We start from the raw sequence: 16,399 nt of genomic DNA on the forward strand, positions 1-16,399 counted from the left end.
CCTTGTGTCCACAGTAACATCCTCCATGAAAATCCACTATAAGAAATTGTCTTTATTCTGAAGACTAAAGTACCTTATGCATTGTTAAATAAGACTGCCATCATTAGTGATGTTTAGAAAAAGGGTCTCCAGTAAAATATCTAATATGTTTATAGAAGTCAATCATAAGATTTCACAGGGCTTACAAGCAGTGTCCTTGGATCTTAAACATAAAAGTTTTTCAACAAGGGTACATTCACACTGGAAATAGTTTCTTTGTATGTTACAATAAGTAAAGAGTTGATTCTCCTATGCATGAGAAATACTTGTGCTTTCATAGAAAATTTTCTGAGAGGATCTGTAGTACAAAAATGAAATATTCATTATTACTAAACAGCCACTTTGACTTAGTCTTGTCTCTGCTGCTAATTCCAGACCTCTACATGTTTATTAAAGTCAATGTATTCAATATTTAAGTCACATCTGAGTCTTCTTATTTCTCTTCATGGTAGCATCCCTTCATTTCCATTCCATACCTACATTGCTTTATCAGGTCTGCTCATCACTTTGGATGATTTAATTTCAAATCCCTTACAATTGTATAAAAAAGATTTTGCATTTTAGTTTTCTGTTGAGGTTCCCTTTTTTTTTTTTTTTTTTTTTTTTTTTATGAAACATCTACTGTTTTACATCCAATATATTCACTTTAGGGCAATTTCTGGCAGTACTCTCTTTAATCTAGAGTCTGTGTGCTAAACAAAGCATTAAACTTCCAACTAATCCAAACTGAAAAATCAGAATTAGCAGATCTAGTATTCATATATCATTTGGTCTAATCTGAAAAGCCACTCCTTTCCCCACACTTCAAATCATTGAAACTCAGTCTGTTTTTCTCAACAGATTAGCAAACATTAGCAAATCACAATGAACTTCATTCTTGAATTTATAAGGAAACCTGAAACCATAAGAATCATGAGCAGTTTCTTGTTTCCCTGTGAATGCTTTACACAGCTGTAATGGGTAAAAAGTTGATGAGTAAGGTCTACCAGTGCTGTGTGGTGACTCGGAGTCAGGCCGAGGTTTCTGAGTAGGTAACCTCCTGCTGCATCATGGCCCCGAACTTCAGCTTGCACACATTTCTCACAGGTTCTGTATAGCACAGGCAACATGCAGAGGGTCCTGTGCAGTCCTTCACTTACCTCCTCTCTCCACCTTTTTCTGACATTTTACAGCAGGCTTCAAGTGGGGACACAGAAATACCTACCCACAAAGCTGAAAGCATTTGAGGAAGCACCCATGGGAAAGACAAACCAATCAGTCTGGAAAGATAGTTCAAATTATTGGAAAATTGCATAAATACATTCCGTCTCATGAAGTGTTGCTCCCAGTGACATTAGAGGAAAATCTTTACACAGAAAGTGTGGATATAACTGTTTTAAGGGAACAATTGTTATGAGGACAGAGGAAGGCAAAAAAAAAGTCAAGGGCTCCTTTCTTAAGTGACAAGTGAATTCATAGCTAAGCATCTGCTCAGAGGAAAACATTGAGGTCAGATCTTGGCCTTGGTTTTAAAGTGGGCCCAGGGAGCTATATAACTACTTTACAAGCAACAAATACATGTCTAGTGACAATATCTTCTGTCTTGTTTCTCTCTCTTTTTTTCTTTTCCCTTCAGAGTAAAAAGTTTTCATCTGTTTTGTATTAGAACCAGGATGAGGCTTAGGTCAGTCAAGAAAAAACCCTCTGAGAATGATAGAGTGTTTGGCAGTGAAAGATCCCCAAATCTACATATGTGTGCCCAAACTAAAGTGGAAGAGGGAAGAAAAAAGCATAATTTTTGTATCAATATGTCTTTCTTGTTGCTTTTCTATTAAAAAATAAACTAAAAATAAAACTATTCCTTGTCATACGAGTCATCTTTATCCCACAAAAACGCTTCTGTATTTAGGAATAAATCAGAACTTTATTTTAACATGAGAGTCACACAACTTGTTTTGTAGAAGGGGAGAAGATACTCCAGGACAAGGAAACGCTCAACAAAAAATTGCACATCTTGAAAGACCTGGCAGGAGACTTGTACTCTGTGTGTGAATATACATTTGGAAAGGGATATGGGAATCAGTGGATGGCTGGAATATTTTGGCTGGGGATGGCACTGTCAGTATCTTAGGTGCTGCAAACCTTTATTGCTCCACAACACGGATTTACATCAGTGTGCAACGGGCCCAGGACCTCTCCCAGGAATGGTGTTACCTCACCAGTGGATGTGTTGGTTGCAGTGATGATATTCCTGGCAGGCTGATCCATGCACTGATAGAGCTGCGACTTGGAGAGGGCAGCATGTCTGTCATTCTATCAAGAATAAATAAGCCATAGTGGAAATGAAAAACAGAAACCAAGGCCTGTGGTCAGGCAACAAAGCTGTCTGGTAAAACTTACTGAAGCCTGAGCTGCTAAAGAATTCGGAGCTAAATTTGGAATACAGCACTTTGTTAGAGGCATAAAAATCTCTGTTCACTGTTTTATTGACATGTGTTTCAATGACTTTAATGTAAATTTAGCAAAAACATAGAGGATTTGTGGATATAATTCCAGAAAATTGCTTTAATTTTCAGTGCTGTTTTTAGTAGCTGTGCTACTTACGTTGTTTGTTACTTTTGCTGGGGGGTTTTTTCCCTTCTCTTTTTTTCACTATGAAAATCAATATGCTGTTCTGGAGAAACACTAACTGCAATACTGTTTGCTAAAGAGAAACATAGTTCTGAATTTTTCTGTTCTTTTTTTCTCAGGCATTTCCAGCAGAAATCAAAAAGGGGAAAAGAGAAGACTTGTTCATGTATGATGAAACTCTAATATTATAGAACCTGTTTTGCAACATGTATCATACAGGAATGTGTGGGGGTTTTCCCTAAAAGATCAAAAGCCTGGTAATGCTTACTTGCTTTCAGGTTCCACTACAAGCTCAGCCAATCTTTCTCTGAAAGCCCCTAAACTGTAGAGATTTAGGTAACTGTGGGCAAGACTGAACCCACTTCTGAGGGGAAAGAGGATGCTTCTTTTGTGTTTCGTTGTGACTGGAGTTTTGGTGGTGGACGTGAAAGAGACTGAAATATTTTGTTTCAATTTTGCTTTGAACTTTTGGATTTTCTTTTGTAAAGGAGTTGAAACTGAATAAAATATGTTTCTTATTCTCCTTGCAAGGGATTGCACACAGAAGACATCTAAGCAGAGTCCTGGGTGCTGTCTAGTGGGCACCAGAAGTTTGTGGATGAAGCAGGGAAGCCATGAAGTGCTATACACTGACAACTTGGATACGGTATACCAGGGGAAATCCAGAGACAACTGTTTCCAGGTCTAACTATACCAGCATCAGCCTTCCATTGGGATGTATTTGTCACAAACTCATAGGAAAACATCTCTCCAGACCAGGGTAAGGAAGCGAGGCCTGCAAGCTCAGACTTGGTTATCTCTTATGTCCATGTTTATCTCCATCCCCTTTCAGAAACATATATGCTAAAATCTGGATTGTATGCTCTGAAATGATCTCAAAAGACATACCAAGATTGTTTTCTGGTGCAGAAAACAATGTATAATTTCATAGGACTGTACTATCATTCCAGCACTTTTTCAATACAAAATTTGCTCTTACTGTACTAAGACAAGCATGGAAATCTGTCATGATTCCTCTTACCCTCTGGTATTTTGAACACTGCATAATAATAAACCAAAACCTGTGCAGACTGAAAAGCAGAGATGTAGTATCTCTTTGTGGGAGTGTAAAGTTTCATAAACCGTAGTAGGTGTCTAACTATGTTATCACCCCTTAAATGACAAAGAGTCTTTGGAGCTGCAAAGCAAAGCAAAGTAATACTTTTGAAGAACTTTCCTCCTGTGCTAAAACCAGCAACTCAACACTACCAAAGATATTTTGACACACCATTGATTTCTTCTGAAAGGTGATTAATCAATCTACCTCGCTGGTGTCAGTGAAAATCTATAGAACTTAACACTTTTTAAAAGTATTTAGATCTCTGAAAAGATTTTTTTGGTACCCAAGTTCATGCAACTTCATTGCCTATAATTAAGCGAATTTTATGGTAATATTCTGTCCCTTCATATATATATAAAAAAAGTAATATCTTGAATGTTTATTTCAAAGAAATTACCAAGAATTTATTTCAACAAGATTTTTAAAATGTTACGCTGCTGGTAAAGTCTTATCTTGCTACAAGACAATGTATGCCTTTGGGTAGCTAGGTCTTAAAATCATTACTTTGCATTCAAAATTAGTCATTAAAAGTCTTCAGGTATTTTTCATATTCTTAAAATTGGACAGATCAGTCTCATATTAGGTACATCACAGAACAGCTCTGTCTGAGGCCTAAACAAGGAATGTTGATCTCATTTGGAAATTTTATTTGTCAATAAAAGGTAAGCAAGTCTGTAAGTATGCTCACTTGAACCTAATAATAGAAAACATTTGCAAGTCAAAACACACTTATCAGCAAAACTTGAAAAGTGTTCACAAGCTTTTTTTGTCCTTTTGTTTATTGGCAATACAGTATCAAATGCTGCTTCTGACAGATAAAAAAATGACATGTATAGTACCTCTGTGAAAGAAATTCATAAAAGGCGAAGTATTTTTAACTGAAGAATAAATAAGTATGGTAAATACTAATATAGATAGCAATTATATCTAAAGGGTCATTTTGAATACTTCAATTGGACAAAAATATGGTTGCAATGAAGAATATTTCTTCTGAGTATGAAGCATTTTACACAGATTGTTGGTTTAAATAATTTTCAAGATTTAAAATAGAAAAGGGGAAAATCAGCGAAACACAGATTAAAGCTATTTTGCTAATCTGCTGCATTTCCCTTTACAACATCTGCATTCTCAGAATAAACTGCAAGTGGTACAGTGCAGTTTTAGCAGGTCTGACACATTGTCGGTGTTTATGATGTCATAATACAAATTACCAAATATAGAAGTTTTTAAGCACCTTGCCTCACACTTAACTGAATATGGCAAAAATCAAGATGTTCATTGATAAATTTTAGCAAAAAATAATACACTTTACATGTTAAAATAAAAAGAATCACATAGAGAAAGGTCTCACTGTCATTAAATCGAATGTGAATAATAATTTCCTTCCGGGCACTAACATTCTCAAAAGGTCCGTTGTTGTTTCTTAAGGTGACCTGAAAGTATTTGTCATGGCTTTTTCTATGAGGCTTAAAACAATAACTTCAGAGACAGATTGAATGAGAGGCCTAGTCAAGAAAACTGCCTTTCTTGGAAAAATACAAGTTTCTTCTTCATTTGAAGGAAATAAAATTACATCCCCATGTAACAAAAATGTTTCCAAAGGGAAAGCCAAAATCTACCTAAATTGTTAAAAAAAAAAAAAATCTGCTATGTTTATTTCACTGTTGATGTAGAGTATAAATTAAGGCCTCAGAAGAAGAGGGAAAGTGCATCTTTCAATTCGGCAGCCTTGGCATCAGAAGAAAGTGCTATATTGTTCTTCACACAAACCGTCCCCATTAGAGCTCAAGATGTTCTTTTCCTTTTAATCCTCATTTGTACCCCTTAGCCATTTGTTTAGAATTAAATTAACTGCAATTTGGAAAATGTGGATGAAAGGTAGTGCATTGAGTAGATATCACATGTTTCCTGAATAGTGCCTGTTCTGCCTCTTTCACAGCCATTCATTGTGCCTGAAAGGGTGTAGTGTGTGAATTGTTGGACTGTCACTCTGCAGTGAAGTCTAGTAGCCAGTATTACCATGGAAACAGCAGGAAAAAGACAATTAACAAAATGGTTCTGATTTTCCTTATTTCTTGGGGGAAGGGGTGTTCATTAGTGATTTTTTTGTTTTCTTTTGTTATTTTCCCAAAAGAAACACAGGGTAAGGGAGGAATATTCTTGTTAAATTAGACATTGTCATCACTGCAGGCCTAGTAATGCAACAGAAATGTGTGTTTGTGCAATAAAATGTGAGCTCCGAAGTGTTGTCTAGTCTTATTCCTCCCTTTCTCATCACAGAAAAGAAGTCTCAAAATATTCTTAGGTGAGCGACTGTTAATGAGCAGAGCCTGTGAGTTTAACCCTCACACATTCATTGGACTTTTAATTAGTCCCTCTCAGAATCACTCCTATGACAGAAACACAATATATGCCTGAGAGGGGTTTAAACCAAAAGGGGGCTCTCTTTAGATTTTTAGCAATAGTTTAAAATCAAATAAGTTGGAGGGAAGGGCTTTGGGCTGCTGTAAAAGGCAGATTTTTCTGCCTGAAGGACATTCCAGTGCAGGGGTCCAGCTATAATTTCAAGTCAGTCAAGTTCACATTCTGCATCCAGAAGCACATAAAACAAAGGGGAGAAACTCAGGCTCTTAAAAACATCTCTGCCTTCAAAATTGTTATTTCTCCCTAACAGTGTTAGTGACTTTTACAAATTGTAATTAAAGGAAAAAAACCTGATGCATATTCTATGCTAACACTTTATGTCAAACATTCCCAAATACTGAGCTCCAGGTCGTGTTCATATTGCACATATACAGGGGCTTCAGAAACAAAAAGAGCTCTTCTCCCTGCTTATACAGATGCAGCCAAGATCATTACCCCTCATTTTCATTTATTGATCCTTTCCATTGTAGGAGCAAAACACATAGCAGAAAAACTGATGGTGAGCATTGTGATTAGACAAACTCGGCTTCTTTATGCTTAGTTGCAACAAAATTTCATGTGCTACTGCTAGGTTTCTCTACTCATATACCAAAAAAAAGACACTCAGTTGTCCAACACTGTTTGTTAAACACACCCTGATAAGTGTATTTTGTAATATATCATGCATGTTGTTGGAACAGTTCTGCTCTGTATTGTGTATTTGAATAGCACCTATGCCTTTGGGAACAAGGACTCTCCTGGATCTCTAGACTGCACTGAGCAGTTATTAAACTATAAGAATAGTTGGCTTGGGTTTTTTTGAGGCAGAAGTTGCTGCGGTCATACATTTGCTCTCTAAATAGCAACATGGAAAAGAAATTGACCTGCTTTTTTGTCCAGCAAAGTGAATTATTTACAGGAGTGCGTTGTACTTGAAGAAAGGTGAACAGTGAAGGAATAAAATGACAGAATACATACTAAAGACATAGTGCAGAGATTTGGGATGAGCTAAAAGCAGAAAGGAGAATAACAAGAGGGAAAAAATTAGATGGAAAGTCCTAGTCACTGTTTGTCCATCCTAGGTAAATACAACATCTCTGAAACAGCGAAGGGCAAGCCTAGGGAAGAGAAGCTGAAGGCATGCCCTGACTCAAAGGATATACTCCAGCAGCGTTCAAGTAGATGTCTAATAGGGGAAAAGCAGGAAAAGAAAGTTGTAAGAACAAAAGTTGAAGCAGCCATCAGGTTATCTGATTAATATAACACTGTATAGCCTCAGACTTAATAAATCTGTGAAGTAGAAAGATGAAGGGAAGACATGGTTTTTTAAAGCATAGCAGTGAACTAATGCAATGTTTTGCATTACTGGCTTACAGGAGAATCAGTGTGCATGTAACTGTAAGTGGAATTTAGCACTGAAGAAATACATTTTAATGCCATCTCATGGGCAAAATTAGTTTCTGGTTTTGTTTTTTTTTTAGTGTCTGATTAAGGAATTTTCTGTAGTCCTTGAGCTCTGACCTAGCAGCCTTTTAGCAATGTTATTAATATCAGTCATGAAATAGGCTGTTGTTGATGAAATCAATGAGCAATCTTGGCTTTAGATTATAACATAGATGTCAGCAGAAACCCCAGAAATGCAAACATCAAACTCTTTACTTAGAGATAAACCATCCTAAGATAGGCTTTTTTTTCCACTTCCCTTCACTGTCATTATGATTCCAACAATGCTCCATTCACTCCCACAAACTGTTTTACTTTAATTATTGGTTGAGGTAATTGGTGTTTTCACTGAGCTCAGCATGTCCTGTGCTTTACTGAGTCCTTAGCATTAACACTAATGCACTTGGAATCCAATACTTTATAGGTTTTCCTGGGGTTTAACTTCTTCAGGAGTGAAGCACAGGCTTTCCCATCTTACTTAAAGATCACACAATCCAAATAATGAGAAAGGAGGGAAACAGCACTAGGTAAAAATCTGAGGAGTTGTCATAAGCTTACTTTAGCCCCAGTCAAATAAACCTTGTTTATTTGTTTGCTAAGTATGGAGGGTAATTAAGGGTAAAAGTAATTAATGAACTTCTCTGGGACCAGTTATGCCAAAGTACGTCCATATTTTGTGCCTGCTTGAATTGTGGACTCAAATATCCAAAGCATTCACAGACATTTATTTGGGCATATGTGGAAACACATATTATTTGATCTGGTATGCACGTATGTAGCTATTCTCATAACTAATGTGGAAATTTTTATGAGATTGCTTAAGGCTGACTTTGTGAAAAAAGCCCTTAGGTTTTTTGATAATTCTACTTTAGCGTACGTAAATCTTTCTATCTATCATAGTCTTGATTGCCTTGTTTTTTATTTTTTTAAATATTATTTTGGATTTCAGTGAACTCTCAAGTCTCATCAGTAATATGCTGTCTGAAAACAATGTTTAGGTAGTTTAGATATCTTAGAATTATTATTGTTTAAAAACTTCTGAAAACAAAAAGATAGCTATATTAATGACTTGAAATATTGCCAGGAACAGTAAAAGAGCAAGAACCTTCAGTCTGCTATCATGACCTCCTATGCACATTCTGGAGGTAAAAATGGTGTCAGTTTTGACAACACTTTTATCAACACAACTTCAGGAAACTCTTACCCTTCAGGTAAGTATCCTTTGTAGGAAGAAGACCTCAGCAATGCCTGTCAAAAGAAGATTAACTAGTGGCAGACAGTTTTCAAAGGAAGCTGTAAACTTAATTGTGTCTTGAAATAATTGTTTTCTCTTTTTGTTTTCTTTTTTTTTTTTTTCCCACAAGAACACTGCATATAAAACTCCTGTTTTCATACTCTTTCCTGTTGGAAAAGACCATTGCAACTTTCCACGGAAATCTGTGCAGTGATACCGGTCACATAATAGATTGTCTATTACAACAATAATTTGCTCATTTTTATAGTGAGTGGAGTAGCCCATTTGCTCCCACTGAGGAGGCACAGCGAGATTGCTACAGCACTGGCAAGTTGGTTATGAAGGAACATGTTCCTTCCACTTTCCATGTTGTAGAGCAGACACTTCCCAGGCCTACCCACGGATGTATGGGAAAAGTTCTTCACTAGTGTTTAAGTTCTCATGTTAACCAAGGCCATTTTTCACTACACAGATGTAGGAAAGTGTCACGATGAGTGATATTTTAAGGCTCCTTTATAATGCCAGAAGTAAAGTAGCCGTAATTTGAATGAGAGGTATTCCCCAAGGGTATGGATGAAACATCAAACAATTACGGACATCTGGCCCGGGTCCAGGAGAGGAGCTGATTGTAGAAGGATCACAAAGCTAGTTTTTATGTGTCAGTAGGACACATGTAGGATTCCATGCCAGCGGAAATCCAAAGATCTGTTGTCACAATCCTACCCATGGAAAGAAATAAAAAACAAAAAACAGAGAGAGAGAGCTAATTGGAATTTTTCTGAAATTAGATCATATTGTTTATTTTTGTAGAGATGCTGTACTAACAGAATGCATTACCTGTCAAATGTGCTTCCACCATCCTGCAGATTTTCATTCTTTTCTCAAAGAGCAATGCCGCTCCAAAGCAACATTCCTATGTAATTATATATTCAATTAAAGTAAAGCTGCCTTAACAGCAGCTGAGTTCTCCATAATTGTTTGATGTCATGAAAAACAAACAACTCCCCAAAGAATAATGAGTCAACATCTGTTCTTTCCCCCTCTTCCCCTCCTGGTTCTTCTGGTAGCTGAGGGAATCTTCATTTGGGGCTGCTCAAACAATCCTGGGCCAACTTCATCCTTGGTGTAATTTCAGTGAAGTGAGTGCTGCTGCACAAGGTTTTAATCTGGTCTCATTATTTTAAACCAATGTTTAAATGTGCCACAAACAGTAATGTTAAAAAAAAGTCTGTAAAACTTTTATGGATCCATTCTTCAACCTCTATCTAGTCAAAATCATGGTTTAAACAGCCATGATAGAATCCAGAAGAAATTTAGACCTTATATAACACTGTACTACAAAAATATATATATGTACAAAAAGAGTTTTTATTCATTCAATGCTACAAAAAGTTTTTATTCATTCAATGCTGCATTTATGGAGATGAAAAAACTTCTCATCTTATCATAAAAATTTTGAGAAATTAAATTTTTAGACGAGTATCAACATTTGAACCTTAAGGTAATGTCTAACTGGAAATTAACAACAGTACATTAAGAGAGATTTGATTAAAGGAAAGATGACATAGACAATGCCCAAAATTCAAGCAATTTAATATGTAAGTAATTCTCTGTTTTAAAGGTTTGCTAGTAGTTATTTATGGGGAAAAAATAAACCTTAGTACACTAACATAAAATCAAAAGGAAATTTGTATAAAGTGACTTTTTTACTTCATCTGGGCCAGTACAAGAAAGCACTTTTCATGACATGAAAAAATATGTCTTCAGTCATGTTTTATATATTCCAGTGTTGGAAACTTTACAATTCTCTGCAGATCATTTCCAGTCTTTCCAAGCTTTTTACCATTTGGATTTTTTCTGACACCTACTATGTCTGTTTCTTGATTTATTTTGAGCACATTTTTTCCTATCATAGCCCTCATAGGCTATTATTTTCCATTGTACAACAGTTTTGAAGACTATTGTCCTCACTTCTTCATGCTGGAACCATTCCTCAATGAATCTGATATTTGGTTGATGATTAAGACTTTCATCTCCTCTCCTGAAGTAACTAAATTAACTCCTGATTCTTCATTCCATACTGTGTAGTCAATTATTCCTAAATTGGGCATTTTCTACCAGGCTTTATTCCATTTTGTTCTCTTTTTCTTCAGTCTGCTATTGCCATTTTGAATTCCAGTCTATTTTTTCCCAGTGTATATTAAAGTCCCTCTCAACTTCATGACACTTGTGGGCTTAACACAGGTTTCTGTCTATTTAGGTGATTAGTAAAACTCTCAGTAGAAACAGATCTGGACAGAATCCTGGAGAACAGCTAATTGTTTGCTTTTTGCTTGACAGTGAGTCATTGACAGATATGCTCTAAGTTAAAATTCTGACTTCCTCCCCTCAGTCATGTGTATCTGAATTGCTGACAATTTCCAGAAGTTTTAAAAACCTTGATGTGTTTTTCATTATTTCATTATTTCGTTATTCTGGTAGTTATGTATTCCATATTAATTACTACACATAGGCTGTCACACACAAAAGCTCATACTTTTTATTTATTGCTTTTGTTTAGTACAATGCTCCATTTCTTCACACAATTAAAGTGCACCAATACTTTATGGCCTTTAAAGAAGAAGGCAGTGTTTGCAGAGATTTGCTCCTTTTTTTTTTCCAGGGTTCCTATAGCCCAGTAGAATACTTTGGCTATGAACTTTTATCCTATTTATTGTTTTTTATTTGTACAGAAAATTAATGATGTCTCTAGGTAGATTAACATAGAGCAAACATTTGTCAGCAACTGCTTACTGTGCAATAGAGGACTTTTTCAGCACATGGCCAGAGCTCCACAAGGGACAACAGTAAATGAAAAAGGAGGCAGCAACAATATGGTTATGAATACATTGCCAATTTGTAAAAGAAAAGCTTTGAGTGTTTTTTCCTTTGTTTTTTATCCCCTGAAGTGTAGTGCACATGGGCATTTCTAAGTAGATCTGGGCAGGCCTGCAGAAAAATCAAAACTTAGACAAGCCAAAGACCTGGCTGTTTTCCACAAGTGAAAATACAAGCCAAGCTGACAAAATTGGCTGCCCATTAAAAAAACAGAAACAAAAACCAAAACCAAAACCAAAACCCAAAAACCAAAACCAAACCAAAACAAAAAAAAAGGCAACGACAACAAAAACCCAAACCAAAACAAAATTCTATAATTCTGTGTAAAGATACATAAATTGAATATGACCAGGAGGAAATCATACCAAATTATTGTCTTTATTCACAGATGTGAAGCCGAGGCAAGCCTTGTAACTCAACAGGATCTCAAATTAAGCTTCCCTTAAACCTAGTCTAACTTTATGTTCTGTAAATTTATATAATTAAAGAAGGATAACAGGAACTTTAATGTCAACACAATCAGGTCCCAGGAACAAGTAAATCAGCTTTTTATTGGAATAAACAGTTCTTACACAGCATAGAATTACACCTTTTACAGAAAAGGAAGTTAGAGAGACATAGAAGGATGAAAGAGGAGCCTGTTAGAGACCTGATAATTAAAAGGGTCTTTTTGAAACACAAACAGAAGATTATGACTTGAGTTAAAGAAATACCAGTGCTTATATATGCACTTACTATCAAGAAACGGCTTTCTATTTAACTAAAACAATGTTTATGAAGAAAAATAAGATGCGCTATACACAGAAATATTTTCAAAACAAAGCGTTGTTCATGCATTTCCATAAAAAATTTGGGCTGTTTAGAAGTGTCCCTTTTAAATTATCATGGACTAAATCAGAGACTAGAACTAAAATGTAGCTACACTCTGAAAGATAATGGCAGTGGAGGCTGCTCTTGTTTATGCGTGCTGTTCACATTTACTCTGCAAACGTATAGTTCAGTTTAATTAGCATGTGATTGAAAAGTGTTGACGTCTTGTGTTCTGTGTTGCTAAAGGGATTTCTTCAAACTGGGGAATATGTAAATTCCTTGAAGAATTGTTTATACTACCAGAATGGCTTTTAAGTAATTTTGATGACAAGAATTAAAGTAGGCAGTCAACATAGTTATTTTGAGGATTTAATATAGTTGTGAACACAAGAGTGTAAATAACTTTTGCAAGGAGCTGAAGCAGACTGTGAAAACAGCTGTACAAATTTTTTATTTTTTAATTTCCTTCTAGTTTATGGAACAGTAGAGTTTAATTGCAGCTGTTGTCCCTTCTCATTTCTGGCAGCTTAAAATAAGATGAATAAATGTGAAAAAAGCTACCTCTCCTTCGAAGCTCTGAGTATAATTTAAAACAGAAAAGATTTTAAAATTTCTGTGTGATTCTTTTCTGGGCTATAAAAACAGTAAATGTCTGTAACTTCATTTGTTTCACAAAGTATATTTCTGATTCGCTGTGGTTTTATAGGAGTAAAATATGGATTAAACAGTAAATCACACTTCTTTGAAGACTGCATATTTTTAATTGTCTGCATGGCAGAGGCAAAGTACTGTCAAAGGCTTGCATAGTTCAGAAAACTCTAGAAATATATGGACATTGAAGTTTCCACTCCACAGAAAGACTTGCAGCTTCAGAATCAATTTTATTCTGAACCAGAGTGAAAAAAGAAAAAATTAAAATGTTAGACTGAAATGTTTTTTGGGCTTATAATATTTGGGAAAAAAGACTAAAGTGAAAGTCCTTGAAGAAATAAAAACATAAAAAAATAAAAGTTCTTGTCATGAGAATGTCAAATATTTAGCTGTTTATTTTCAAATTGGAAATGAAATTAACGATGATTGCAGGGTTCTTTAGTTATATCCTAATGTACAGATGTTGATAATCACGAGCTGTATGGGAGCATGCAAGAGCCAGTGGCAGCAGCTGCAGCCATCAAGATAAACTGCAGAGTCTGGGGAGGTTACTGGTAAGCCTTCCTCATTTGTGAGGGTGATTTCTTGTCCACAATACTGACCCACCAAAGTCCAAAAATATCTCAGTGGAGAGGCTTGTACCTTTTTAGGCAGAATCTAAGCTGAAGTGTTCCTCTAATTTGGGTCTGTTAAAGATTCTAGTCATGAGGTCTAAGACAGCTTCCTCAGCATCCTTAGGACAATGCAGAATCATTCATCTGTTGTAGCCAGATGCTTATGATAGAAATTTTTTTTTCTTTTTTTTTCACATTAGATCTGTCTGCTGAGGAGTTTGGATCAATAGATGTTTTACTTTTATGTGGGTAAAGTTAGGTGAAGTTACACTCCCTTTAAATGTCAGAATAAACCATGCAGGAGAGAAAATCCCTTTTTGGTGTATTAGCCAAATAATAACGCTTTGAATCAATTGTGTTCATTGGGTCAAATTGCACTAATAGATGATGTAGTTGTACAAAAATTATTTTTCCTCAAAACCAAAGTTAACCTACCTCACCAAACTACACGTTATACTAGCTAAGTATTATATTTGCCAGGCCCTGCTCTTTTCTTTGGAATACCTCTGAATGTCCCCTGCCACTGAGGTACAGGGAACTGCTGGAGACTTGAGTTCTATCCCCAGCTTTTTCGCTCTATCCATCAACAGAAACGCTGGTGGGTGTTCTTCAATAATTCTCATCAGTCAAGTGGGTTTAGATAAAACTTCAGTAAAATCACAACGAGCACTGCTCCCTCTGAACAAAGGGCAGTTCAAAGAGGGAGTGGAAAAAAATTAACACCATGATGTCTTATATTGAGAACATAAATCAGGCTGTGATAAAGGAGAGGGGAAAAGATATGGGAAGATAAGGGAAACAGAAAAGACTCTATAATGGATCAGCTTCCTCAACTAGTTCTAGAAAATGTGAACCCAGAAAACCAAGTAGATCCAGCCCCTTAAAATCAATAAAAATTTCTATTTACTTAAGTGGTGCCACATCACAGGCTCTTTTCATCCTTAAACCTTGGAGAGATACTAGGATAAGACAGCTGCCTAACCACATGAAAGAAAACTCTGCTCTACCAAGTCTAAGATTAATTTAAATTTAAGGAATTTTGGTAAATACTTAAGTTATCCTGTATCTCTTACCTAACAGGCCCATAATGAATAGCTTAACAGGTGATAAATAAGTGTTCCAGGGTGAAAATCTATCCAAGTGCAGACAGCATTTTGTTATAATAGACACAAGTAACCAGTCACAATAGTAACAGTAAGAAACAAAAATAGTACTTTTTTTACTTGCAGCTACATTTTCTTTTGTTCACATAGAAGACTACTCTTTATGGATTGCAACACCCTTCTTAGAAGCAATAAAATCCCATCTGACATTTTACAGACGTTAGTTTGACTTCCAAAGGCATTTCTTAAAACTGCAAGCTTTGTGTGTCCAGTTCCTGGGGTTAATACTTTATATAAAATATACAGAATAATTCCTGATCTTTTCAATACATATTGGTTTCATGAGGTTTAGAAAGTGAGGAAGGAAGAAATCCTACCATTAATCTTCAGTGTTGATCATTCTGACATGTCAGGTTTTAAAATTGGTAGATGAAATTCCAGAGATGCTTTAAAAAGAAGGTTAACATTTACTAATATATTGAAAAAAGATAATCTTCTGTCTTCAGCAGCAGCCAGCATAATCAAGTGGTTCTGCTTTTCTTTCAACTGTTCTAAGACACAAACTATGTCTGCTGGGGAGCATAGTCACCCATACACTGGTTCCCAAAAGGAATGGAAATTCAATGAAATTTCAGTGTGCTACAGGGATTGGCTTGATCTTGGCTGCCTAACTGACTTAAGCAAGACTCATATTTAGGACTGAACAATCACAATTTTTTCTACTGCAGAAGTGTTCAGCCAAACTACTGGTTCCCACTGCATAGAGTAAATAAAATTTAAATTTAGAGTCTTATCATAATATCAGCTTTTGTACCTGTGCTACAGGAACAGATGGAGTATGGGAAAAATTTGAAGTGTTAATTGATTTTGTTTGAATCCTGTTACCCTCTGTTTGGTGTGAATCATTGAGTTGTCAAAACATTAAGTTATATAAGGAATGGAGCAGAGAATAAACAAAAATATAATTCTATTGGTATGAGAGGTGTATCTTCTGCTAATATACCATGTTCACACTAGTTATCCTATCTCAGACTGCTAAAAAATAAGCAGAATAACAAAAGACCAATAAAAACTAAAGAAAAACCCTGTTCTCAGAAACTAAAAATTAGTTTTGCTTTCCTTAGGAAAGAGACAAAAATACAGAATTTCTTTTACAGGAAATTTGTGGAGCTCAAATATTTAAGTACACTTACATAGGCTGAGAAAAAAAATGTACAGGAATATGAGTATCTTGGGGTTTGATAATTACCCCCAAAAGCAATAAAAGGAGCATTTATCTTTGCACTTCCCAAATGTAACTATCAGAAATTAAGATCTAATGTGGGGAAAGAGATAATTTGCTCCTCCTGTGAAGTCCTGTCACCTTCCTCAGATGCACATGATATAGGGAGTTTATGTAGATAAGGTTTAGAATGATATAGTAAGATCCTATATAGAAGTTTCTGTATTTACATTTACCTAGGAAACTGTCAGTAGGACAAAATAAAGCACATGGAACCCTCCCAAAACTTCTGAC

The sequence above is a fragment of the Corvus hawaiiensis genome, chromosome 1 (assembly GCF_020740725.1).
Source record: "Corvus hawaiiensis isolate bCorHaw1 chromosome 1, bCorHaw1.pri.cur, whole genome shotgun sequence".
NCBI classification, from domain to species: Eukaryota; Metazoa; Chordata; class Aves; order Passeriformes; family Corvidae; genus Corvus; species Corvus hawaiiensis.